The 25,094-nt window shown below is 48.0% G+C and overlaps 1 protein-coding gene and 1 pseudogene across 1 annotated transcript in view; both read left to right on the top strand.

Annotated features, from left to right (window-relative positions):
* The window catches only part of h2ac14 (H2A clustered histone 14), a 1,193,713-nt gene that overhangs the window by 212,806 nt on the left and 955,813 nt on the right, over positions 1 to 25,094 (top strand).
* The window catches only part of LOC101732590, a 59,788-nt pseudogene continuing 36,588 nt past the window's right edge, over positions 1,895 to 25,094 (top strand).

Raw genomic sequence — 25,094 nt, 5'->3', positions numbered from 1 at the left:
TGTCTCAGTTGGGGGCACTGTGTATGGGGGGCACTGTCTCAATTGGGGCACTGTGTATGGGGTGGGACTGTCTCAATTGGGGGCACTGTGTATGGGGTGGGACTGTCTCAATTGGGGGTACTGTGTATGGGGTGGGACTGTCTAATTGGGGACACTGTGTATGGGGTGGGACTGTCTCAATTGGGGGCACTGTGTATGGGGTGGGACTGTCTCAATTGGGGGTACTGTGTATGGGGTGGGACTGTCTCAATTGGGGTACTGTGTATGGGGTGGGACTGTCTCAATTGGGGGTACTGTGTATGGGGTGGGACTGTCTCAATTGGGGGTACTGTGTATGGGGTGGGACTGTCTCAATTGGAGGCACTGTGTATGGGGTGGGACTGTCTCAATTGGGGGCACTGTGTATGGGGGCACTTTCTATGGGGGGCATTGTGTATGGGGGCACTGTGTATGGGTAGTACTGTCTTTTAGGCTATTGGGGGCACTGTGTATGGGGGGCAAACTGGTACATAGTTATAACTCACTAATAACTCACTGCCTTCTCTTTCTATATTTGTATTTATATGTAGGAGTTGCTGTATTGTTTCCCTTAGGTAGTACAGTATGAGGGTATAGCACATTTGCGTCTGATCCCGCCATTTCTACTATATAAAAGGAGAATTTTTTGAAAAAAATGGGTGGGGTGTGGCAATAGGGGCATGGCCACAAAAGTGGGCGTGGTCAAAAAAATTGCCGCGCTGCGCGCACCGAATCTTTTCATCCCTCTTTTCATTTTTCAAATGTTCGGAGGTATGTGCTAAGCATCGGGCTCCAGGGCAACGGAGTTAACAGACTGCACCACTTGAAGTATTAGCACATAAGATTGGGAAATATTGTTTAAGGGCTCCAAGAACTAGCCTGAATCCATACCTTGGTGCATTTGTACTGAAACCTGCCTGAGCTGTAGCCTGTTAGCCCAGTGTGGCAGAAACACCATCAGCCTGGCAACCCTGAAGGGGTTAATATCATGAAAAGCTCAGTTATTCCTACACTTACACAACTATCTGTGAGTTTTCCCTCTGTCCCTAACTCTGCAGTCTGTGAGTTTTCCCTCTGTCCCTAACTCTGCAGTCTGTGAGTTTTCCCTCTGTCCCTAACTCTGCAGTCTGTGAGTTTTCCCTCTGTCCCTAACTCTGCAGTCTGTGAGTTTTCCCTCTGTCCCTAACTCTGCAGTCTGTGGGTTTTCCCTCTGTCCCTAACTCTGCAGTCTGTGAGTTTTCCCTCTGTCCCTAACTCTGCAGTCTGTGAGTTTTCCCTCTGTCCCTAACTCATTCTCCCGCCCTTGTTGCTCACTGACCCAATCATTTTTCTCTGCTGCTCTCTGTCCCGCCCACATTCCCCTCCCAGCCAATGAGTGAGTGTCCCAGCTCCTCAGTTCCCTCCCTCACAGCTACAGGCAGCAGAGCAGTGTGGGAAAGAGGTGAGTAAGGGAGCGGGGCTGCACTAATGGTGGCACTAAAGGAGCAGTGTTACCTTGTTGTTCCCAACACATGAGCTGATTCCCAGGGACACTTTGCTACTGAGTCAGTGCAGTTTCTGTGGCAGCTCCAAGCCCAACCCACCCACCATAAGTGAATTCCTCTCCCATTTGGTACCAAGGCCCCCCTGCAGCCTGAGGGGAAGCACTGAGGGGCCCATTCTTGGCAGGAAAGGGAAAGTGTTGATTGGCAGACATTGCATCATTAGAGGGAAGTTTAACAGGGGATTGTGGGATTGGTAGTTCAGCCCATGGCTAGACTAGTGATTCTATTCCCTGCTTGGAATTGTTTTGGGGGATATTGCCGGGAATAATCCCCTATAGAAATGTGTAAGTGCTTAATTCCACTTCCAGGCCCCTCCCTCCCACAAGGAGCCAATGGGAATGTGGGAGGAAGCGAGTGACCCAGTGATGGGGAAGAAGGATAAAAATGAGGAGCGGAAGGAGAGAATCCTGAATCTCACACTGGAGATTATCTATCTGCTGACTGGAGAGGTGAGGGGGGCACTGTGAGTGGCACAGTGAGAAGAGACTGTCTGTCTGTACAAAGGGGGTCTCTCTGCTGCGTTACACACTCATCATTCTCTCTCCCTCTCAATACATAGGGCTACGTCATCCCTAAGAAGAAGAGCCCAACTGTGGGTTTGGGGGCCCTGCATGCCCCTGGCTCCGTCATACAGAAGGAAAATGACAAGAAGATCCTGGAACTCATCTCCAACATCATCCAGCTGCTGACTGGAGAGGTGGGTGCGGCCCCCCAATCCCCCCTTATTGTTTAGTAACAGTGTATGATAATCCCTTTCTCTGGCTGGGGGATGACTGTAACATTGTGTGTGCCAGGTTGCCATAAGGTGTGAGGATGTTTCCATCTATTTTTCCTTGGAGGAGTGGGAGTATATAAAAGGAAACAAGGCCCTTTACAGGGAAGGGATAAAGGAGGAGGAGGAGGAGCCCCAGCAGCTCCGCCCACTGGGTGAGTAATGGTTTCTATCATATACAGAGCATAGAATGCAGGATATCAGGCCGTTTAAGAGGCACATGGAAAGTCAGTAGTAACATATATTTAGTCATGTCTCTTCTGTTGACGGCTTAAAAAAAACAACAAAGTGTTAAACTTGGTGCAACTGCTGGGGGGAGGAGCTATAGAGGGGCCTGTAGGACACTGACTGATAAGCAGCTGCAATAGATGTTTATGGAAGGGGACTTTAGGGTCCCAGTGATGTTGCGGGGGGGAGGGGGGGGACCAATAATCAGACATTCCCTTGCTAAAAAGTTCAAATAGATCCTGATACAAACAGCTGCCGTTACTCTATAATAATCAGTTCATATAAATAGTTCCATTAATTAATGTGCTAATAAGTCAGTCACTTCATTGGGGGGCAGTGGAGTTTGCCCTGAGTTTAAATGACTTTAATGACTTGAACCTTCCTTATTTTATTTTTCATAATGACAAAATCCAAGTTATTTCCCTCAGATATATCTCTGATCTCTATCCTTCCCTTTAGCAGCCTGTGAGTATAAAGATGGGAGCGATGTTACAGCACATACGGAAGCAACTTTATGTTGTAATAATGATGGGAATCTCACAAACCCTGATGTTTCTCCAGCGGAACAGCCACCACCGGCCAATGGGATTAAAGAGGAACAGCCCCCACCAACCAATGGGATTAAAGAGGCTTCATGTAAAGGGAGAAACCAATCAGATTGCAGCATTAATCCCCTTACAGAACAGATACAGGGAACAAATACTCCTATCATGGGGAGCAGCCAGAATACCTTACAAATGATGGGTAATAATCATGATAAAAATTCTTCTCCACATAAATCTCACATAACAAAAAGAACATTACGTAGGAAATACAGCTGCAATGAGTGCCGTAAACATTTTAATAATGAGAGAGACTTTCATAAACACCAGACAACCCACAAAAGAGTGAAACTTTTTTCTTGTTCTGAATGTGGGAAATGTTTTTCAAACCGATCTCAACTCAATCGTCATCAAAGGACTCACTCAGTGGAGAAACCATTTTCTTGTTCTGAATGTGGGAAATCTTTTTTATACAAATCACGCCTTAGAATTCATCAAAGAACCCACACAGGGGAGAAACCATTTTCTTGTTCTGAATGTGGGAGATGTTTTACAAACCGATCTGAACTCAATCGTCATCAAAGGACTCATACAGGGGAGACACCATTTTCTTGTTTTCAATGTGGGAGATGTTTTAGAAACCGATTTGAACTCAATCGTCATCAAAGGACTCACACAGGGGAGAAACCATTTTCTTGTACTGAATGTGGGAAATCTTTTTTATATAAATCACTCCTTAGAATTCATCATAGAACCCACACAGGGGAGAAACCATTTTCATGTTGTGAATGTGGGAAATGTTTTTCAAAGCAATGTCACCTTGATCGTCATCAAAGGACCCACACAGGGGAGAAACCATTTTCTTGTAGTGAATGTGGAAAATGTTTCTCAAGCAAATTTAATTGTGATCATCATCATAGGACCCACACAGGGGAGAAACCATTTTCTTGTGTTGAATGTTCGAAATGTTTTTCAGACCAATTCCAGCTTAAAATTCACCATAGATCCCACACAGGGGAGAAACCATTTTCTTGTTCTGAATGTGGGAAATGTTTCTCAAACCAATCCTACCTAAAAATTCACCATAGATCCCACACAGGGGAGAATCTTTTTTCTTGTTCTGAATGTGGGAAATGTTTTTTAACAAAATCTCATCTAGATCGTCATCAAAGGACTCACCAATGATTTGCATTTGCAAAATACTTTCACAATGAGGAAAACCGTAAACTCGTTATACAAAGGAAGCATCAGGCAAACATTCTCTTTCAAGCAGATTACATCTTAATATATGTTTCAGTATTTACAGAGAGGAACACATTTGTGCCCCATAAAATATTTCCTGAAGAGAATCCTAAAGACTCCTGATGGGCACTGGGCAATTCTGAGACTGGGGGGGCACCAAAGCAGAATGCACCATAAGTACCTTCCCCCGGCACTGGCTCTGCATTGGGAACTGAGGAGCCCTCTGGGATATATCTCCCCCTCCCCCCAACAGATAGTATTCTGGGTTTTATTGAACAAGAAGGGACATATTCCAAGGGGTACGAGCCCCCCAGGGTATCACTTGGGCAGATGCTGTTCCCTAAGGCCAGGGGTACACAGGGAGATTAGTTGCCCAGTGACAAATCTTTGTTGTCATGGGCAACTAATCTCCCCGCAATGCCATCCCAGGAAACTTCGGGCGTCTGCGGGACATTGTAGCGATGCGTATGCTATCCCACTGGCGATTTACATTCTAGCCGGTGGGATGGCATTGCGGGGAAATTACCAAACAATGTGCATTAGAAGCACATAAAAATAAAGAACAAGTGAAATTATGGTGTAATATTTCTTAAATAAATAAAACACCCACAAGTGCAAGCTTGAAAAATTTGACCATAAATAAATTTAATAATAAATTTTGGCCTCGAGTACGAAATGGGGAGTTGATGCACTCACCGGATGTTAAATGCAGCAAGGCAAAGTAAATCTGCTGATGGTAGTGATAAAGCGGGAACCTTAAATTATGATAAAATGAGAGAAAAAAAACATACTATATTACTATTTATTATCAATAAAACCTGCCCATATACAGGCTACCCACAGGATTGTAGTACAAATCGGCAAAAACAAGAACAAGCTCTACGCGTTTCGCGTGATTCCATCACGCTTCCTCAGGAGCCGGATCATAATGCCCCCTGATACCATAATGTACTTATATACCTGTTTCATTGACTTCATTGAGCCCTGAACATCCGTTTCTAACAACCGGAAGTGATGTCGCCATGTGTGGGCGGAAGTGACATCAGCGATTGCACGCTAATGGAAGATGAAGGAACAGGAAGTGCTGGCAAATATTGAGCCTTCATTTTCCATTAACGTGCAACAGAATCTTTCTTTAGGGATGCCAAATAAGGGCAGTGATTGGCTATTTGATAGGACACAAGATATCTGTATAGATTTACACAGTGAGTCAGATGGTAATTAAGTTGATAAGTTGGGAAGCTTTGAGGTGCCTCTGTGGGGGTTCCCTTGGGATTTATTATAGGGGGGGGATCAACACCAAGATATCCCAGGAGGCCAACTGGGGGGTCTTTAGCATTTCAAAGTGGAACTGTTTGTGCAGCTGTTTATGGTGAGACGGCTCCTTATGGGAACTACCTGACTGACTAACACAATAAGATTATGGTACCTGATTATCTTGTCAGCCAATCAGAACACATCCCTACATTAGTCAGTGAGATTCTAAGGGTATAACTTTTGCAGCCCTTATACTCATAGATAGACACACACAGATTAGGGGGCCGATTCACTAAAGGTCGATAAAACGAGTGATATTTATATATTCGCCACGTAAGCCTTACGCGTCGTGTACCACATGACTAACGCCATTTTGTGCAGTTGCACGGTGAGTGTGGAGATGGAGAGCACGGAAGGTGCAGGCGCACAATTGGCAAAGCAACGCAAGGTGAGGCAAGCGATGAAGATCGGTGTGCATTAAATTTTCAGAATTTGAGAATGAGGCACTAATTGAGAAGCTTGTGCCCGTGTGTAACCGAATAATCGGAAAATATGCCGCAAAAACACCTACAGCTGTGAAAAATAGAGCGTGGAACCAGTGAGGGAATGTAGTGAGGAGCAGGGAGACCAGTGAGGGAATGTAGTGAGGAGCAGGGAGACCAGTGAGGGAATGGAGTGAGGGGCAGGGAGACCAGTGAGGGAATGTAGTGAGGGGCAGGGAGACCAGTGAGGGAATGTAGTGAGGGGCAGGGAGACCAGTGAGGGAATGTAGTGAGGAGCAGAGAGACCAGTGAGGGAATGTAGTAAGGAGCATGGAACCAGTGAGGGAATGTAGTGAGGAGCAGGGAGACCAGTGAGGGAATGTAGTGAGGAGCAGGGAGACCAGTGAGGGAATGGAGTGAGGGGCAGGGAGACCAGTGAGGGAATGTAGTGAGGGGCAGGGAGACCAGTGAGGGAATGTAGTGAGGGGCAGGGAGACCAGTGAGGGAATGTGATGAGGAGCAGAGAGACCACTGAAGGAATGTAGTGAGGAGCATGGAACCAGTGAGGGAATGTAGTGAGGAGCAGGGAGACCAGTGAGGGAATGTAATGAGGAGCAGGGAGACCAGTAAGGGAATGTAGTGAAGAGCAGAGAGACTAGTGAGGGAATGTAGTGAGGAGCAGGGAGACCAGTGAGGGAATGTAGTGAGGAGCAGGGAGACCAGTGAGGGAATGTAGTGAGGAGCAGGGAGACCAGTGAGGGAATGTAGTGAGGAGCAGGGAGACCAGTGAGGGAATGTAGTAAGAGCAGGGAGACCAGTGAGGGAATGTAGTGAGGAGCATGGAACCAGTGAGGAAATGTAGTGAGAAGCAGAGAGACCAGTGAGGGAATGTAGTGAGGAGCAGGGAGACCAGTGAGGGAATGTAGTGAGGAGCAGAGAGACCAGTGAGGGAATGTAGTAAGGAGCATGGAACCAGTGAGGGAATGTAGTGAGGAGCTGGGAGACCAGTGAGGGAATGTAGTGAGGAGCAGGGAGACCAGTGAGGGAATGTAGTGAGGAGCAGGGAGACCAGTGAGGGAATGTAGTGAGAAGCATAGAACCAGTGAGGGAATGTAGTGAGGAGCAGGGAGACCAGTGAGGGAATGTAGTGAGGAGCATGGAACTAGTGAGGGAATGTAGTAAGGAGCATGTAACCAGTGAGGGAATGTAGTGAGGAGCAGGGAGACCAGTGAGGGAATGTAGTGAGGAGCAGAGAGACCAGTGAGGGAATGTAGTGATAAGCAGAGAGACCAGTGAGAGAATGTAGTGAGGAGCAGAGAGACCAGTGAGGGAATGTAGTGAGAAGATTAGAGACCAGTGAGGGAATGTAGTGAGGAGCATGGAACCAGTGAGGGAATGTAGTGAGGAGCAGGGAGACCAGTGAGGGAATGTAGTGAGAAGCATGGAACCAGTGAGGGAATGAAGTGAGGATCAGAGAGACCAGTGAGGGAATTTAGTGAGAAGCAGAGAGACCAGTGAGGGAATGTAGTGAGGAGCAGAGAGACCAGTGAGGGAATGTAATGAGGAGCAGAGAGACCAGTGAGGGAATGTAGTGAGGAGCAGAGAGACCAGTGAGGGAATGTAGTAAGGAGCATGGAACCAGTGAGGGAATGTAGTGAGGAGCAGGGAGACCAGTGAGGGAATGTAGTGAGGAGCAGGGAGACCAGTGAGGGAATGGAGTGAGGGGCAGGGAGACCAGTGAGGGAATGTAGTGAGAGGCAGGGAGACCAGTGAGGGAATGTAGTGAGGGGCAGGGAGACCAGTGATGGAATGTAGTGAGGAGCAGAGAGACCAGTGAGGGAATGTAGTAAGGAGCATGGAACCAGTGAGGGAATGTAGTGAGGAGCAGGGAGACCAGTGAGGGAATGTAATGAGGAGCAGGGAGACCAGTGAGGGAATGCAGTGAAGAGCAGAGAGACTAGTGAGGGAATGTAGTGAGGAGCAGGGAGACCAGTGAGGGAATGTAGTGAGGAGCAGGGAGACCAGTGAGGGAATGTAGTGAGGAGCAGGGAGACCAGTGAGGGAATGTAGTGAGGAGCAGGGAGACCAGTGAGGGAATGTAGTAAGAGCAGGGAGACCAGTGAGGGAATGTAGTGAGGAGCATGGAACCAGTGAGGAAATGTAGTGAGGAGCAGAGAGACCAGTGAGGGAATGTAGTGAGGAGCAGGGAGACCAGTGAGGGAATGTAGTGAGGAGCAGAGAGACCAGTGAGGGAATGTAGTGAGGAGCAGGGAGACCAGTGAGGGAATGTAGTGAGGAGCAGGGAGACCAGTGAGGGAATGTAGTGAGAAGCATGGAACCAGTGAGGGAATGTAGTGAGGAGCAGGGAGACCAGTGAGGGAATGTAGTGAGGAGCATGGAACTAGTGAGGGAATGTAGTAAGGAGCATGTAACCAGTGAGGGAATGTAGTGAGGAGCAGGGAGACCAGTGAGGGAATGTAGTGAGGATCATGGAATCAGTAAGGAAATGTGGTGAGGAGTAGAGAGACCAGTGAGGGAATGTAGTGAGAAGCAGAGAAACCAGTGAGGGAATGGAGTGAGGAGCAGGGAGACCAGTGAGGGAATGGAGTGAGGAGCAGAGAGACCAGTGGGGGAATATAGTGAGGGGCAGGTAGACCAGTGAGGGAATGTAGTAAGGAGCAGGGAGACCTGTGAGGGAATGTAGTGAGGAGCAGAGAGACCAATCAGGGAATGTAGTGAGAAGCACAGAGACCAGTGAGGGAATGTAGTGAGGAGCATGGAACCAGTGAGGGAATGTAGTGAGGAGCAGGGAGACCAGTGAGGGAATGTAGTGAGGAGCAGGGAGACCAGTGAGGGAATTTAGTGAGGAGCAGAGAGACCAGTGAGGGAATTTAGTGAGAAGCAGGGAGACCAGTGAGGGAATGTAGGGAGGAGAAGAGAGACCAGTGAGGGAATGTAGTGAGGAGCAGAGAGACCAGTGAGGGAATGTAGTGAGAAGCATGGAACCAGTGAGGGAATGTAGTGAGGAGCAGGGAGACCAGTGAGGGAATGTAGTGAGGAAAAGAGAGATCAGTGAGGGACTGTAGTGAGGAGCAGGGAGACCAGTGAGGGAATGTAGTGAGGAGCAGGGAGACCAGTGGGGGAATGTAGTGAGGAGCATGGAACCAGTGAGGGAATGTAGTGAGGAGCAGGGAGACCAGTGAGTGAATGTAGTGAGGGGCAGGGAGACCAGTGAGGAAATGTAGTGAGGAGCAGAGAAACCAGTGAGGGAATGTAGTGAGGTGCAGAGAGACCAGTGAGGAAATGTAGTGAGAAGCAGAGAGACCAGTGAGGGAATGTAGTGAGGAGCATGGAACCAGTGAGGGAATGTAGTGAGGAGCAGAGAAACCAGTGAGGGAATGTAGTGAGGAGCAGGGAGACCAGTGTGGGAATGTAGTGAGGGGCAGGGAGACCAGTGAGGGAATGTAGTGAGGAGTAGGGAGACCAGTGAGGGAATGTAGTGAGGGGCAGGGAGACCAGTGAGGGAATGTAGTGAGGAAAAGAGAGATCAGTGAGGGAATGTAGTGAGGAGCAGGGAGACCAGTGAGGGAATGTAGTGAGGAGCAGGGAGACCAGTGAGGGAATGTAGTGAGGAGCAGAGAAACCAGTGAGGGAATGTAGTGAGGAGCAGGGAGACCAGTGAGGGAATGTAGTGAGGAAAAGAGAGATCAGTGAGGGAATGGAGTGAGGAGCATGGAACCAGTGAGGGAATGTAGTGAGGAGCAGGGAGACCAGTGAGGGAATGTAGTGAGGAGCAGGGAGACCAGTGAGGGAATGTAGTGAGGGGCAGGGAGACCAGTGAGGGAATGTAGTGAGGAGCAGAGAGATCAGTGAGGGAATGTAGTGAGGAGCAGGGAGACCAGTGAGGGAATGTAGTGAGGAGCAGGGAGACCAGTGAGGGAATGTAGTGAGGAGCAGGGAGACCAGTGAGGGAATGTAGTGAGGAGCAGGGAGACCAGTGAGGGAATGTAGTGAGGAGCAGAGGAGGGAAGGGCTGTGAATGTTAGCAGGAGGATTCTGTAAGCTCCTTTGCGTAACAGGCAGCCATGCCAGAGAGCTTAATTGAGGCTGAGCAGGAGAGTAGGAGAGAGCAGGAGGATATTGGCAGCAGGGTTTTAGACTGATTGCAGGGGAGAGAGGTGGGAGTCTGGGAGACTGATAAGTTGGAGATTGCAGTAATCTAAGCGGGAAAGGACAAGGGCATGTATTAGTGTTTTAGCTGTTACTTGTAAAAGAAAGGGGCGTATCTTGGCAATATTGTGGAGGAAGAAGCGGCAGGTTTTGGCAGTGTTATTAATATGGTTAGAGAAGGGGAGGGACTGGTCACAGATACCCCCAAGGTAGCGGGCAGAATTTACAGGGTTAATGGACATGCCATCAATAGTAATGGTGAAAGGAGGAGGAGGGCAGGTTTGGACGGGAAGGCCCTGAGCTCAGGTTTAGGGTGAGGGGGCGTCGGTTCATCCAGGAGGAGATACCCAGGGGGCAGTTACCAATCTGGGTTGGAACATCAGTGGTTAGTGCAGGGGGGTCTAAATATATCAGGGGGCATCTGTATATAAGTGATATTTAAGACCAAAAGAAGAAATAAGGTCTCCTATAGAGAAAGTGTACAGGGAGAACAGCAAGGGCCAAGCACAGAGCCCTGAGGCACCCCCACACTGAGCTGAACCCCCACACTGAGCTGAACCCCCACACTGAGCTGTACCCCCCACACTGAGCTGTACCCTCACACTGAGCTGTACCCCCACACTAAGTGGAACCCCCACACTGAGCTGAACCCCCAAACTGAGCTGAACCCCCACACTGAGCTGAACCCCCACACTGAGCTGAACCCCCACACTGAGCTGTACCCCCACACTGAGCGGAACCCCCACACTGAGCAGAACTCTCACACTGAGCTGAAACCCCCACACTGAGCTGAACCCCCACACTGAGCTGTACCCCCACACTGAGCTGTACCCCCACACTGAGCTGTACCCCCACACTGAGCTGAACCCCCACACTGAGCTGAACCCCCACACTGAGCTGAACCCCCACACTGAGCTGAACCCCCACACTGAGCTGTACCCCCACACTGAGCTGTACCCCCACACTGAGCTGAACCCCCACACTAAGCGGAACCGGGGTAGAGGATTTGTTAGTAAGAGCGACAGAGAAGGAGCGGTTAGAGAGATAGGGGGGACCCAGGATGCTGCTTGATCCCCGATACCCAGAGAATAGAGAATTTCCATAAGGACAGAATGGGTGACAGGATCAGAAGCAGGAAAGGTCTAGGAGAATGAGGGCCGAGTAGCGCCTTTGGCCTTGGCAGTCTGGGGATCATTTGCCCCCCTACATAAGGCCGTCTCAGTGGGGCGCAGGCCGGAAACCAGACTGCATAGGGTCCAGCAGGTTATGGGGCACAGGGAGTTAGGGTCACGGGAAAAGACAAGACGTTCCAGGAGTTTAGAGGCTGGGGGGGCAGGAGAGAGACGGGGGGGCAGGAGAGAGATATGGGGGAGCAGGAGAGAGATAGGGGGGAGCAGGAGAGAGACGGGGAGGCAGGAGAGAGATAGGAGGGAGCAGGAGAGAGATAGGGGGAGCAGGAGAGAGACGGGGGAGCAGGAGAGAGATAGGGGGGAGCAGGAGAGAGATAGGGGGGAGCAGGAGAGAGATGGGGAGGCAGGAGAGAGATAGGGAGGAGCAGGAGAGAGATAGGGGGGAGCAGGAGAGAGACGGGGAGGCAGGAGAGAGATAGGGAGGAGCAGGAGAGAGATAGGGGGGAGCAGGAGAGAGACGGGGAGGCAGGAGAGAGATAGGGGGGAGCAGGAGAGAGATAGGGGGGAGCAGGAGAGAGATGGGGAGGCAGGAGAGAGATAGGGGGAGCAGGAGAGAGATAGGGGAGCAGGAGAGAGACGGGGGAGCAGGAGAGAGATAGGGGGGAGCAGGAGAGAGATAGCGGGGAGCAGGAGAGAGACGGGGAGCAGGAGGGAGATGGGGGGCAGGAGAGAGACGGGGGCAGGAGGGAGATAGGGGGGAGCAGGAGAGAGACGGGGGGGCAGGAGGTAGATAGGGGGGAGCAGGAGAGAGACGGGGGGGCAGGAGGGAGATAGGGGGAGCAGGAGAGAAACGGGGGGGCAGGAGGGAGATAGGGGGGAGCAGGAGAGAGACGGGGGGCAGGAGGGAGATGGGGGGAGCAGGAGAGAGACGGGGGAGCAGGAGGGAGATGGGACAGGAGTTAGAGAGGCAGGGATTCAGAATATTGCATTAACCCCAGGCATGATATACATATGGGCATGTTAGACTACAACTCCCAGCAGGCCCAAGGCACCCTGAGAGTTCTAGTTTAGGGAGGAAGTGCAGCAGCGAATGGCAGCCCCCACATCACATGACACAGTAGTACAATCACACAAAACCTACATTACCCAGCATACATAGGGAGAGGCAGGCCAGGTACACTAGGTGGGAAAAGGGAACATCGGTGAGTTTCCAAACTACAAACCCCCCCCCCCCCCCCAAACTGTTATGTGCAGAGATCCCAATACAGACTGCACCACTTTATGTTTTGGGGAATATTATCATACCCCCCAACTGTCCCGCTTTCTATAGCTCGTCCCGCTGTCCCAGATAGTTCCCTGAATGTCCCGCATTTTCGTAATAGATTACAGAAATGCGGGACATTCATAGAAGGATCCGTGACAGCGGGATGAGCACTCCGACTCCTTGCGCTGCTTCTCTCCTGTGGCTCCTTCTCCGGCGGTCCCAGGCCCTTTTATAAGGTTGCGCCTGTGCGTAATGACGTCACACGTACCCACGGGGCGCAACCTTATAAAAGGGCCTGGGACCGCCGGAGAAGGAGCCACAGGAGAGAAGCAGCGCAAGGAGTCGGAGCGCGTATGGGGGCTCTGTGTTTGGGGGGGCCTCTGTGTTTGGGGGGGCCTCTGTGTATGGGGGCCTCTGTGTATGGGGGGCTCTGTGTATGGGGGGGCCTCTGTGTTTGGGGGGCCTCTGTGTATGGGGGGGCACTGTGTATGGGGGGGCACTGTGTATGGGGGCTCTGTGTTTGGGGGGGCCTCTGTGTTTGGGGGGCCTCTGTGTATGGGGGCCTCTGTGTATGGGGGGCTCTGTGTATGGGGGGGCCTCTGTGTTTGGGGGGCCTCTGTGTATGGGGGGGCACTGTGTATGGGGGGGCACTGTGTATGGGGGGGCTCTGTGTATGGGGGGCCTCTGTGTATGGGGGCCTCTGTGTATGGGGGGGCCTCTGTGTATGGGGGGCCTCTGTGTATTGGGGGGCCTCTGTGTATGGGGGGGCTCTGTGTATGGGGGGGCCTCTGTGTATGGGGGCCTCTGTGTATGGGGGGCTCTGTGTATGGGGGCCTCTGTGTATGGGGGTATCTGTGTATGGGGGGCCTCTGTGTATGGGGGGCCTCTGTGTATGGGGGCCTCTGTGTATGGGGGGGATCTGTGTATGGGGGGGCTCTGTGTATGGGGGGGCTCTGTGTTTGGGGGCCTCTGTGTATGGGGGGGCTCTGTGTTTGGGGGGGCCTCTGTGTATGGGGGCCTCTGTGTATGGGGGGGCTCTGTGTATGGGGGGGCCTCTGTGTATGGGGGCCTCTGTGTATGGGGGGCCTCTGTGTATGGGGGCCTCTGTGTATGGGGGGGCTCTGTGTATGGGGGGGCCTCTGTGTATGGGGCCTCTGTGTATGGGGGCCTCTGTGTATGGGGGGGCTCTGTGTATGGGAGGGCCTCTGTGTATGGGGCCTCTGTGTATGGGGGCCTCTGTGTATGGGGGGGCGCTGTGTATGGGGGGCCTCTATGTATGGGGGGCTCTGTGTTTGGGGGGCCTCTGTGTTTGGGGGGGCCTCTGTGTATGGGGGGGCTCTGTGTATGGGGGGGCCTCTGTGTATGGGGGGGCTCTGTGTATGGGGGGGCCTCTGTGTATGGGGGGGCCTCTGTGTATGGGGGGCCTCTGTGTATGGGGGCCTCTGTGTATGGGGGGGCTCTGTGTTTGGGGGGCCTCTGTGTATGGGGGGGCACTGTGTATGGGGGGCACTGTGTATGGGGGGCTCTGTGTTTGGGGGGCCTCTGTGTTTGGGGGGCCTCTGTGTATGGGGGGCACTGTGTATAAAGGGTACTGTGTATGGGGGGTACTGTATATGGGGGGCTCTGTGTATGGGGGGGGCTACTGTGGGCTTCCTTAGGCAGTACAGTATGAGGGTATAGCACATTTGCATCTGATCCCACCATTTCATCTTAAGGGTGTGTTAATTGGGGCGTGGTCACAAAAGTGGGCGTGGCCAAAAAATTTGCCGCGCTACGTCCGCCAAATCTTTTTGTCCCTCTTTTTATTTTTCAAATGTTGGGAGGTATGTATTGTTTAAGGGCTCCAAGAACTAGCCTGAATCCATACCTTGGTGCATTTGTACTGAAAACCTGCCTGAGCTGTAGCCTGTTAGCCCAGTGTGGCAGAAACACCATCAGCCTGGCAACCCTGAAGGGGTTAATATCATGAAAAGCTCAGTTATTCCTACACTTACACAACTATCTGTGAGTTTTCCCTCTGTCCCTAACTCTGCAGTCTGTGAGTTTTCCCTCTGTCCCTAACTCTGCAGTCTGTGAGTTTTCCCTCTGTCCCTAACTCTGCAGTCTGTGAGTTTTCCCTCTGTCCCTAACTCATTCTCCCGCCCTTGTGCTCACTGATCCAATCATTCTTCTCTGCTGCTCTCTGTCCCGCCCACATTCCCCTCCCAGCCAATGAGTGAGTGTCCCAGCTCCTCAGTTCCCTCCCTCACAGCTACAGGCAGCAGAGCAGTGTGGGAAAGAGGTGAGTAAGGGAGCGGGGCTGCACTAATGGTGGCACTAAAGGAGCAGTGTTACCTTGTTGTTCCCAACACATGAGCTGATTCCCAGGGACACTTTGCTACTGAGTCAGTGCAGTTTCTGTGGCAGCTCCAAGCCCAACCCACCCACCATAAGTGAATTCCTCTCCCATTTGGTACCAAGGCCCCCCTGCAGCCTGAGGGGAAGCACTGAGGGGCCCATTCTTGGCAGGAAAGGGAAAGTGTTGATTGGCAGACATTGCATCATTAGAGGGAAGTTTAACAGGGGATTGTGGGATTGGTAGTTCAGCCCATGGCTAGACTAGTTATTCTATTCCCTGCTTGGAATTGTTTTGGGGGATATTGCTGGGAATAATCCCCTATAGAAATGTGTAAGTGCTTAATTCCACTTCCAGGCCCCTCCCTCCCACAAGGAGCCAATGGGAATGTGGGAGGAAGCGAGTGACCCAGTGATGGGGAAGAAGGATAAAAATGAGGAGCGGAAGGAGAGAATCCTGAATCTCACACTGGAGATTATCTATCTGCTGACTGGAGAGGTGAGGGGGGCACTGTGAGTGGCACAGTGAGAAGAGACTGTCTGTCTGTACAAAGGGGGTCTCTCTGCTGCGTTACACACTCATCATTCTCTCTCCCTCTCAATACATAGGGCTACGTCATCCCTAAGAAGAAGAGCCCAACTGTGGGTTGGGGGCCCTGCATGCCCCTGGCTCCGTCATACAGAAGGAAAATGACAAGAAGATCCTGGAACTCATCTCCAACATCATCCAGCTGCTGACTGGAGAGGTGGGTGCGGCCCCCCAATCCCCCCTTATTGTTTAGTAACAGTGTATGATAATCCCTTTCTCTGGCTGGGGGATGACTGTAACATTGTGTGTGCCAGGTTGCCATAAGGTGTGAGGATGTTTCCATCTATTTTTCCTTGGAGGAGTGGGAGTATATAAAAGGAAACAAGGCCCTTTACAGGGAAGGGATAAAGGAGGAGGAGGAGCCCCAGCAGCTCCGCCCACTGGGTGAGTAATGGTTTCTATCATATACAGAGCATAGAATGCAGGATATCAGGCCGTTTAAGAGGCACATGGAAAGTCAGTAGTAACATATATTTAGTCATGTCTCTTCTGTGCCCGACTTAAATAAACAACTAGCAGGGAGGTACATTTATTTAGCACAAAGGGTTAAACTTGGTGCAACTGCTGGGGGGAGGAGCTATAGAGGGGCCTGTAGGACACTGACTGATAAGCAGCTGCAATAGATGTTTATGGAAGGGGACTTTAGGGTCCCAGTGATGTTGCGGGGGGGGGGGGACCAATAATCAGTCATTCCCTTGCTAAAAAGTTCAAATAGATCCTGATACAAACAGCTGCCGTTACTCTATAATAATCAGTTCATATAAATAGTTCCATTAATTAATGTGCTAATAAGTCAGTCACTTCATTGGGGGTCAGTGGAGTTGAGTTTAAATCAGGGCTGTGACGTTGGTAGATAAATTCTCCGACTCCTCTGGTTTTAATATGTTACTGTATTTTATACATTCATACAGCCAATGAAAAGCTTCATGGTCGCTCAACGTGTTCGTTTATACACTGCGCGCATTGGGCTTTATTCTTATAGCAGAGAAGTAATTAATTATGACTGTTTGTGAATTGGGACATTTAAACTTGCTTTATTTTTTTTTTTTTATTCCCATTTGAATTTAGTAGGAATCGGAGTTGGTTCATTTTTTGCCGACTCCGACTCCACAGCCCTGGTTTAAATGACTTTAATGACTTGAACCTTCCTTATTTTATTTTGCATAATGACAAAATCCAAGTTATTTCCCTCAGATATATCTCTGATCTCTATCCTTCCCTTTAGCAGCCTGTGAGTATAAAGATGGGAGCGATGTTACAGCACATACGGAAGCAACTTTATGTTGTAATAATGATGGGAATCTCACAAACCCTGATGTTTCTCCAGCGGAACAGCCCCCACCAGCCAATGGGATTAAAGAGGAAGAATCTTCATTCGAAGTGGAAACCCAATCAGATTGCAGCATTAATCCCCTTACAGAACAGATACAGGGAACAAATACTCCTATCATGGGGAGCAGCCAGAATACCTTACAAATGACGGGTAATAATCATGATGAAAATTCCCACATAACAAAAAATAAATTACGTAGGAAATACAGCTGCAATGAGTGTCATAAACACTTTAGTAATAAGAGAGGCTTTCATAAACACCAGAGAACCCACAAAAGGAAACTTTTTCCTTGTTCTGATTGTGAGAGATGTTTTTCAAACCGATCTCAACTCAAACATCATCAAAGCACTCACACAGGAGAGAAACCATTTTCTTGTTCTGAATGTGAGAAATGTTTTTCAATCCGATCTCAACTCAAACGTCATCAAAGCACTCACACAGGAGAGAAACCATTTTCTTGTTCTGAATGTGAGAAATGTTTTTCAATCCGATCTCAACTCAAACGTCATCAAAGGACTCACACAGGGGAGAAACCATTTTCTTGTCCTGAATGTGGAAAATGGTTCTCAAGTAAATTTGATCGTGATTGTCATCAAAGGATCCACACAGGGGAGAAACCATTTTCTTGTTCTGAATGTGGGAAATGTTTTTCAACCCGATCTCAACTCAAACGTCATCAAAGGACTCACACAGGGGAGAAACCATATCCTTGTCCTGAATGTGAAAAATGTTTCTCAAGGAAACTTTATCGTGATTGTCATCAAAGGACCCACTCAGGGGAGAACCCATTTTTTTGTGTTGACTGTGGGAAATGTTTTTCAGACCAATCCCAGTTTAAAACTCACCAAACAACCCACACAGGGGAGAAACCATTTTCTTGTTCTGAATGTGGGAAATGTTTTTTAAGAAAATCTCATCTACATAGTCATCAAAGGACTCACAAAGGGGAGAAGCCATTTTCATGTTCTGAATGTGGGAAATGTTTTTCACAGCAATCTGACCTGAAAATTCATTATAGAATCCACACAGGGGAGAAACCATTTTCTTGTTCTGAATGTGGGAAATGTTTTATAAAAAAATCTCATCTACATAGTCATCAAAGGACTCACAAAGGGGAGAAACCATTTTCATGTTCTGAATGTGGGAAATGTTTTTCACAGCGATCCGACCTGAAAATTCATTATAGAACCCACACAGGGGAGAAACAGTTTTCTTGTTCTGAATGTGGGAAATGTTTTTTAAAGCAATCCCACCTTAAAATTCATTATAGAACCCACACAGGGGAGAAACCATTTTCATGTTCTCAATGTGGGAAATGCTTTTCATACAAATCTAACCTTAAAACTCACCATAGAACCCACACAGGAGAGAAACCATTTTCATGTTCTGAATGTGGGAAATGTTTTGTAAGAAAATCTCAACTACATAGTCATCAAAGGACTCACACAGGGGAGAAGCCATTTTCTCTAAATGAGGGCAATGATTTGCATGGAACAGTTGTCTAAAAACTGTAAACTCGTTATACAAAGGAAGCATCAGGCAAACATTCTCTTTCAAGCAGATTCCATCTTAATATATGTTTCAGTATTTACAGAGAGGAACACATTTGTGCCCCATAAAATATTTCCTTAAGAGAATCCTAAAGACTCCTGATGGGCACTGGGCAATTCTGAGACTGGGGGGCACCAAAGCAGAATGCACCATAAGTACCTTCCCCCGGCACTGGCTCTGCATTGGGAACTGAGGAGCCCTCTGGGATATATCTCCCCCTCCCCCCAACAGATAATATTCTGGGTTTTATTGAACAAGAAGGGACATATTCCAAGGGGTACGAGCCCCCCAGGGTATCACTTGGGCAGATGCTGTTCCCTAATGCTCACACAGTAGGTAACATAATGGGGATATACCCAGCTGGGAATGACTTGCCGGGTACATAGGCTCTTACTACAGGGATCCCCAATCTTTTTCACTCATGAGCCACACAAGCATGAAAATGTTTCTTTAGGGATGCCAAATAAGGGCTGTGATTGGCTATTCGGTATCCCCATGGGGCCTGCTAGCCTGCAGGAGGCTCTGCTTGGAGGAAAACCGTTTCTGTGCTTCCAAAAATTGACTCCAAACCAGAAATGTAAAAATGGGCAACTACTTTGAGGCCACTGGGAGCATCATCAATGGGGGTGGGGAGTAACATGTTGCCCCTGAGCCACTGGTTGGGGATCACTGTCTTACTGGGTAAATATAAAGCCTATAACATCATCTTGTCATTATTAACCCAATGTCATTTCCAATGGGGCATTTGTTGAGATGAAAGGAAAGGGGGTTACACCATTATCCTATAAAGGGTCTCTTTACATTAAATCAGTTTTGTGAGAAGCCTTTGTGTCAGTCCGATTTATTGGTGCAATTTATATTTGTTTTCGTGGTTGTTAATAAGACATTGAATATATATTGTTTATAATTACCCAGTAGTAGAACATTGTACCACGGGAGCCATAGAGCAGAAAGGGAAAATGTGGCCCCGTGATACTGTGGGGGGGATGTAACGGAGCCCTTTGATCATAGAGACGTTGATGTTGCTGTAAGAGAAAACGTTTATTGATAACACATATATGGAGAAGTGCGCATAGACAGTCACTTCTAACCTGTTCCTGGAGAGAGTGGGGCTTTTATAGGGTTTCCTGATGGGACAAAAAGGAGCCCCTACTAATGAGAGGGGAGGGGCTTGGCCAAGGAGCCTTACAGCCTACAGCTAAAAACCATGAAAATATATTTGTTATTATTGTCTGGGCAGGATTTCCCTTTGGAATAATAGGGAGTCACTACCTCTTACAGGATCAGTGGTGGAACTTGTGCCCAAAGAAGTGGAGTTTGCAGCCACAGTAACGTCACACACCAAATGGACTATATATGCAATATATGATTACACAAATACGGGGATTATGGAAAACCGTCACATACAGTCACATATGCAGGAATATGTGTGGGGACTGTGCATACATACCTGCAAGTGTAGGATATTAATATCATTTAATTGTATGAATGTACATAGGGCACAAGATATCTGTATAGATTTACACAGTGAGTCAGATGGTATGTATGTATAACTTTATTTATAAAGCGCCACAAGGGTACGCAGTGCTGTACAGTCTTACAGAATACAAAATTACACACAGGGAGGACAAGTGATATAATAAATAAATACATATATGTATATATAAGTGCCATGTGGTATGAGACACAGTAGGAAGGAGGTCCCTGCCCCGTAGAGCTTACAATCTGAGCTTACAAGATGGTAATTAAGTGGATAAGTTGGGAAGCTTTGAGGTGCCTCTGTGGGGGTTACCTTGGGGTTTTTTATAGGGGGGGGATCAACACCAAGATATCCCAGGTGGCCAACTGGGGGGTCTTTAATATTTCAAAATGGAACTGTTTGTGCAGTTGTTTATGGTGAGACGGCTCCTTATGGGAACTACCTGACTGTCTAACACAATAAGATTCTGATACCTGATTATCTTGTCAGCCAATCAGAACACATCCCTACATTAGTCAGTGAGATTCTAAGGGTATAACTTGTGCAGCCCTCATACTCATAGATAGACACACTGACACACACACACACAGATTAGATGTTGGGTCAGGGAGAAGTCCTTATACTCATAGATAGACACACTGACACACACACACACACACAGATTAGATGTTGGGTCAGGGAGAAGTCCTTATACACATAGATAGACACACTGACAAACACACACACAGATTAGATGTTGGGTCAGGGAGAAGCCCTTATACACATAGATAGACACACTGACACACACACACACAGATTAGATGTTGGGTCAGGGAGAAGCCCTTATACTCATAGATAGACACACTGACACACACACACAGAGATTAGATGTTGGGTCAGGGAGAAGTCCTTATACTCATAGATAGACACACTGACACACACACACACACACAGATTAGATGTTGGGTCAGGGAGAAGTCCTTATACACATAGATAGACACACTGACAAACACACACACAGATTAGATGTTGGGTCAGGGAGAAGCCCTTATACACATAGATAGACACACTGACACACACACACACAGATTAGATGTTGGGTCAGGGAGAAGCCCTTATACACATAGATCGACACACACACACACACACAGATTAGATGTTGGGTCAGGGAGAAGCCCTTATACACATAGATCGACACACACACACACACACAGATTAGATGTTGGGTCAGGGAGAAGCCCTTATACACATAGATAGACACACACACACACACAGATTAGATGTTGGGTCAGGGAGAAGTCCTTATACACATAGATAGACACACTGACACAAACACACACACACAGATTAGATGTTGGGTCAGGGAGAAGCCCTTATACACATAGATAGACACACTGACACACACACACACAGATTAGATGTTGGGTCAGGGAGAAGCCCTTATACACATAGATAGACACACTGACACACACACACACAGATTAGATGTTGGGTCAGGGAGAAGCCCTTATACACATAGATAGACACACTGACACACACACACACAGATTAGATGTTGGGTCAGGGAGAAGCCCTTATACACATAGATAGACACACTGACACACACACACACAGATTAGATGTTGGGTCAGGGAGAAGCCCTTATACTCATAGATAGACACACTGAACACACACACACAAATTAGATGTTGGGTCAGGGAGAAGCCCTTATACACATAGATAGACACACTGACACACACACACACAGATTAGATGTTGGGTCAGGGAGAAGCCCTTATACACATAGATAGACACACTGACACACACACACAGATTAGATGTTGGGTCAGGGAGAAGCCCTTATACACATAGATAGACACACTGACACACACACACACAGATTAGATGTTGGGTCAGGGAGAAGCCCTTATACACATAGATAGACACACTGACACACACACACAGATTAGATGTTGGGTCAGGGAGAAGCCCTTATACACATAGATAGACACACACACACACACACAGATTAGATGTTGGGTCAGGGAGAAGCCCTTATACACATAGATAGACACACACACACACACAGATTAGATGTTGGGTCAGGGAGAAGTCCTTATACACATAGATAGACACACTGACACACACACACACACACAGATTAGATGTTGGGTCAGGGAGAAGCCCTTATACTCATAGATAGACACACTGACACACACACACAGATTAGATGTTGGGTCAGGGAGAAGCCCTTATACACATAGATAGACACACTGACACACACACACAGATTAGATGTTGGGTCAGGGAGAAGTCCTTATACACATAGATAGACACACACACACACACACACAGATTAGATGTTGGGTCAGGGAGAAGCCCTTATACACATAGATAAACACACTGACACACACACACAGATTAGATGTTGGGTCAGGGAGAAGTCCTTATACACATAGATAGACACACTGACACACACACACACAGATTAGATGTTGGGTCAGGGAGAAGTCCTTATACACATAGATAGACACACACACACACACACACACAGATTAGATGTTGGGTCAGGGAGAAGCCCTTATACACAATAGATAAACACACTGACACACACACACAGATTAGATGTTGGGTCAGGGAGAAGTCCTTATACACATAGATAGACACACTGACACACACACACACAGATTAGATGTTGGGTCAGGGAGAAGTCCTTATACACATAGATAGACACACACACACACACACACAGATTAGATGTTGGGTCAGGGAGAAGCCCTTATACACATAGATAAACACACTGACACACACACACAGATTAGATGTTGGGTCAGGGAGAAGTCCTTATACACATAGATAGACACACTGACACACACACACACAGATTAGATGTTGGGTCAGGGAGAAGTCCTTATACACATAGATAGACACACTGACACACACACACACAGATTAGATGTTGGGTCAGGGAGAAGCCCTTATACTCATAGATAGACACACTGACACACACACACACACAGATTAGATGTTGGGTCAGGGAGAAGTCCTTATACACATAGATAGACACACTGACACACACACACACAGATTAGATGTTGGGTCAGGGAGAAGCCCTTATACACATAGATAGACACACTGACACACACACAAGATTAGATGTTGGGTCAGGGAGAAGCCCTTATACTCATAGATAGACACACTGACACACACACACACAGATTTAGATGTTGGGTCAGGGAGAAGCCTTATACACATAGATAGACACACTGACACACACACACACAGATTAGATGTTGGGTCAGGGAGAAGCCCTTATACACATAGATAGACACACTGACACACACACACAGATTAGATGTTGGGTCAGGGAGAAGTCCTTATACACATAGATAGACACACTGACACACACACACACACAGATTAGATGTTGGGTCAGGGAGAAGTCCTTATACACATAGATAGACACACTGACACACACACACAGATTAGATGTTGGGTCAGGGAGAAGCCCTTATACTCATAGATAGACACACTGACACACACACACACAGATTAGATGTTGGGGTCAGGGAGAAGCCCTTATACTCATAGATAGACACACTGACACACACACACACAGATTAGATGTTGGGTCAGGGAGAAGCCCTTATACACATAGATAGACACACTGACCACACACACACACAGATTAGATGTTGGGTCAGGGAGAAGCCCTTATACACATAGATAGACACACTGACACACACACACACAGATTAGATGTTGGGTCAGGGAGAAGCCCTTATACACATAGATAGACACACTGACACACACAACAGATTAGATGTTGGGTCAGGGAGAAGCCCTTATACACATAGATAGACACACTGGACACACACACACACACAGATTAGATGTTGGGTCAGGGAGAAGCCCTTATACACATAGATAGACACACTGACACACACACACAGATTAGATGTTGGGTCAGGGAGAAGCCCTTATACACATAGATAGACACACTGACACACACACACACAGATTAGATGTTGGGTCAGGGAGAAGCCCTTATACACATAGATAGACACACTGACACACACACACAGATTAGATGTTGGGTCAGGGAGAAGCCCTTATACACATAGATAGACACACTGACACACACACACACAGATTAGATGTTGGGTCAGGGAGAAGCCCTTATACACATAGATAGACACACACACACACACAGATTAGATGTTGGGTCAGGGAGAAGTCCTTATACACATAGATAGACACACTGACACACACACACACAGATTAGATGTTGGGTCAGGGAGAAGCCCTTATACACATAGATAGACACACTGACACACACACAGATTAGATGTTGGGTCAGGGAGAAGCCCTTATACACATAGATAGACACACTGACACACACACACAGATTAGATGTTGGGTCAGGGAGAAGTCCTTATACACATAGATAGACACACACACACACACACAGATTAGATGTTGGGTCAGGGAGAAGCCCTTATACTCATAGATAGACACACTGACACACACACACACAGATTAGATGTTGGGTCAGGGAGAAGTCCTTATACACATAGATAGACACACTGACACACACACACACAGATTAGATGTTGGGTCAGGGAGAAGCCCTTATACTCATAGATAGACACACTGACACACACACACACAGATTAGATGTTGGGTCAGGGAGAAGCCCTTATACACATAGATAGACACACTGACACACACACACACAGATTAGATGTTGGGTCAGGGAGAAGCCCTTATACACATAGATAGACACACTGACACACACACACACAGATTAGATGTTGGGTCAGGGAGAAGCCCTTATACACATAGATAGACACACTGACACACACACACACAGATTAGATGTTGGGTCAGGGAGAAGCCCTTATACACATAGATAGACACACTGACACACACACACAGATTAGATGTTGGGTCAGGGAGAAGCCCTTATACTCATAGATAGACACACTGACACACACACACACAGATTAGATGTTGGGTCAGGGAGAAGCCCTTATACACATAGATAGACACACTGACACACACACACAGATTAGATGTTGGGTCAGGGAGAAGCCCTTATACACATAGATAGACACACTGACACACCACACACAGATTAGATGTTGGGTCAGGAGAAGCCCTTATACACATAGATAGGACACACTGACACACACACACA

Source organism: Xenopus tropicalis, chromosome 9, assembly GCF_000004195.4.
Source record: "Xenopus tropicalis strain Nigerian chromosome 9, UCB_Xtro_10.0, whole genome shotgun sequence".
In the NCBI taxonomy this organism is placed as follows: domain Eukaryota; kingdom Metazoa; phylum Chordata; class Amphibia; order Anura; family Pipidae; genus Xenopus; species Xenopus tropicalis.
Note: the sequence above shows the minus strand (reverse complement) of the source record. Positions and strands in the feature narration are given on the sequence as shown.